The sequence below is a fragment of the Papilio polytes genome, unplaced genomic scaffold (genome assembly GCF_000836215.1).
Source record: "Papilio polytes unplaced genomic scaffold, Ppol_1.0 DF821289.1, whole genome shotgun sequence".
NCBI classification, from domain to species: Eukaryota; Metazoa; Arthropoda; class Insecta; order Lepidoptera; family Papilionidae; genus Papilio; species Papilio polytes.
Genome location: NW_013527915.1, coordinates 2,231,388 through 2,234,986, shown reverse-complemented (window position 1 = coordinate 2,234,986; position 3,599 = coordinate 2,231,388). Strand labels below are relative to the sequence as shown.

General features: G+C 36.1%; 1 protein-coding gene across 1 annotated transcript in view; it reads left to right on the top strand.

Annotated features, from left to right (window-relative positions):
- The window catches only part of LOC106109087 (protein outspread-like), a gene marked incomplete at its 3' end in the record, with an annotated part of 201,993 nt that overhangs the window by 165,658 nt on the left and 32,736 nt on the right, over window positions 1-3,599 (top strand). The window lies entirely within an intron of this gene.

Sequence of the window (3,599 nt, the reverse complement as noted above, 5' to 3'; positions counted from 1 at the left end):
ATGCCTCTTCCTTAGAAAACTTGAGACCTCCTCAATTTGACGTGAAATCGTGAGAACGAGAACTGTATGTTGCTAAAATAATACAGTAATGTGTTATTAGGTTAGAAATATACTGATTTTTTTAATTGCTATTAAATGAAATACCAATTTGTTATCATAAAATATCTTACTAATATCATAAATGAGAAAGTTTAGATAGATGAATGGATGTTTGTTAGAGTTTGAACCTAAACAGCTGAACGGATCTCGATGAAATTTGGCACAGATGTAGAGTATGGTCTGGAAGAACACGTAGGCTACTCACTATTGTTTTTTTAATCCACGTGGACGGAGTCGCGGACGAAAGCTAGTAAGAGCATGCTATTATAGATGTTTTTAGATGTAAACTCTAGATATGGTCAAACCTGTATGAAAATTCATTTTGAAATAACTGCCTGACTTGTTACTAGCTCCAGAACCTTTTACCATATAAATATGGACTGTTAAAATAAATCTTAGTATCGTAATATGTTATGTCGTAATTAAAATTTCCACTCATATTCAAACATCCAAAAGAATGAGCCATAAAGCCAAAAATAGATTTTTATTATTTGGGTGTACAAAAATTTCTTTTATAAAAACAAAGATATTGATAACTAAAGGTGTCAACTTATGAATTATTAATGTCCTATACCCTAAAAATACTTCACCATTTTCTCATATATAGGGTGTTCGAAAATTGTCAACCGTCAACTTTCAATATCAGCAAAAACAGGTATCTCCTTACGCGCTACTGAGCTTGCCACCTTCGCTTATCAGTATCAAATCTTTCACATTTTGTACCGCTCTTATAAATATTCATTGCAAAGTAACGACTTGAACATGAATTTTTATACACGCCGTATATAGGATCAAAACGTCGAGGCCTTGCAAAAACATTTGAAAGCGGTCTGTGCAGGGAAAAGCTTATACAGCGCCTATTTGAGTTTAAATGATAGCGATTTTTTATAAATAAATCTTTTTACGTTCATAAACTGTCCAAAATAACGATACTTCTGAATACCCTTACGTGTACGTGAAAACAAAATTAATTGGTACATTATCGTTCCTTTTTGAGAATACAGAAAATCTTACGAAATACTTATTAAAAATCGTTGTTTTGAATATATATGTTCTCTTATTATTTTCCTTTCACCAGCGACTCCGATCGCGTGGAATAAACAAAAATGAGTAGCCTATGTGTTTGTCCAGATTATCCTCTACATCTGTGCTAAATTTCATCAAAATCCGTTCAACCGTTTAGGCTACAAACTAACATCCATCCATCTAAACTTTCGCATTTATAGTATTAGTATGATGCAGTTTTAGAATCTAAATTAAAATTCAGTTTTGTTACTATTCGCATTTGTGTTATAAAATGCTGGATCTAAATTTTAATTTTTAACCCTTTAAGTAATGATTAAAAAACGTCCTAACTTCGAATACCTATCTTTTGGCGACGTCAATGTTCAAACAATGTTGTACTGTAAATTACGGAAAATGTAATTTTAATTGAAGATGCTTGTTACTTGTTAGTTATAATCATCGATTGGTCGACTGCGCTTTCAACTGGTAATGATTTGTTTGTAGATAATCAAATTGATTTAATGATTTATCAAGAGCGGCCATGTAGGGTAGTCTACAAAACAGTCACCGTCAATACTCACCCGGTTCCTTGAACCTCAAAACAAAGAATTAAATTCGCATCCTATCTAAGATCAAAATTCTACAACACGCTCATCATCTTCTTCTTTTTCCTACTCGCGTAGGGTCGACGCAACGGGTTTTTGTCTTCCACATTATTCTATCATACATCATCTCTGTCATCACTCCTGCCTTCATCATGTCATAGGTGAAAGGTCACGCAAACCATTCATCTCCTTCAAGGTCTACCTCTACCTCTATAGGCTTATTGCTATTCAAGTGGTATTTCAACGACATGGGTAGGAAATAAACTTCCCCAACTGTACATTCAAAATACATGAATACAGAACATTTAGATGGTAAGGAGTGAAAGGCTCTCGCTGAGCTTGCACTGTAATTGGGAATTAAGGGCGTGTCCGTTTGCATTTGTATCTCTGGAGCTGATTTTGTGCTTTGATTTGTTGGAACATTGCCGTCGTTGATAAACGATCTTGTTTTATTTACATTAATTTATAGTTTTAATGACAATTTCGCGTGCAGATTCATGTTATAATGACTAGATTCGATCTGCGAAAGCTTGTGTTATTATCATTAGAACGAAAATAATAGTTATTTGTAACTGTTCAATTTCTTACTTGTTCTTTCATCTTTGTAATTTTATGTCGTGTAAAATAGACGTGTACAGATGACAAGTATCTTCTTTCTGTCTTTCGTTTAAAGTCTTGACTACTCTATAAAACTGTTTAATATCTATCAGCAAATGACAAATAAACGAAGATGAATGTTAGAGTTGACGTATTATCGGGGTACACTACTTTGTTAGAGCCCGCTAATGGAGGCTGCTCGGAACTGTGACATGCATCGCCTTATATACCACGGAACCCAGTGATATTTACAACTCTACGCATAAGTAGAGCGTCGGTGGCACAGGGAGTTGATCACTTGACTAATCTACAGGTCCAGTGTTCTAATCCCGCCATGTACCAATGCGATTTTCGAATTTCATAAGTACATAATTTACCCGACGTTTTTACGATGAAGGAAAACATCGCAATGCCTGCATATATCTGCGAAGAATTTCAAAGACAAGTAAGAAGTCAAACTTCGGGTAGGCTCCAAGACCCTCAAAGGGAACGTATATTTAGCTGGTGATGATGACATAGTAAGGGAAATTAACGTTAATTCGTAAATACAAGTATAACTATTCCTTTGCCTTGTCTCTATTTATTTAAATTATTCGTAGAGTCCCGTGTTGCTCGGCTTAGTGTCGCACGTCTTGATGCTGTCCACTGACATGCTGACAACGCTAGCATCAGACCGCCCTAGGCCTGGCCTACGAATGGCGATAATGTGATTCCCATGTACGACATTCTTTAAACGTGTTAGTAATCAGTGCTTTACAGTTAAACGCCGCTTATCTGGCCGTCGGACCTGCCGCTCAGGGTTGACAAACAACTGAAACACTAATTAAATAATTTTGACATTGTATTCCACAATATAACAAATATACTTACGCTTTCTGGACTAACACATCTTAAATTCAATATTTAATAACCAAGATATAATCTCCATATCTCTGGATTGGACTGGAATAAATATGCGTCGTCCGCCCCCTACCCTGCCAGCAATGTCTATCAATTTCAATAGGGTTTTCTATTTGGTGTTCAACCCTAGTGTTCAGGCCCTTCGTCATCGGGGACACGGCTGTCTATGCATACACAAACCTGTACCGTAAATTAATGTGAGAGCTAATGAGCAACGCGGAACAGTGCCATGCAAAACAGGACGAGTGGGCGCCGCCATCGCCATCGCTAGTCTTTGATACCTCTGGTTATATTATATCGCATGGATAAATGCGCTGTCCTTGAATGCTTTGAAACTTGTCAATAACTTATTGTGATTCTAATTTCATACTTTTGAGTCATCATATTACTATA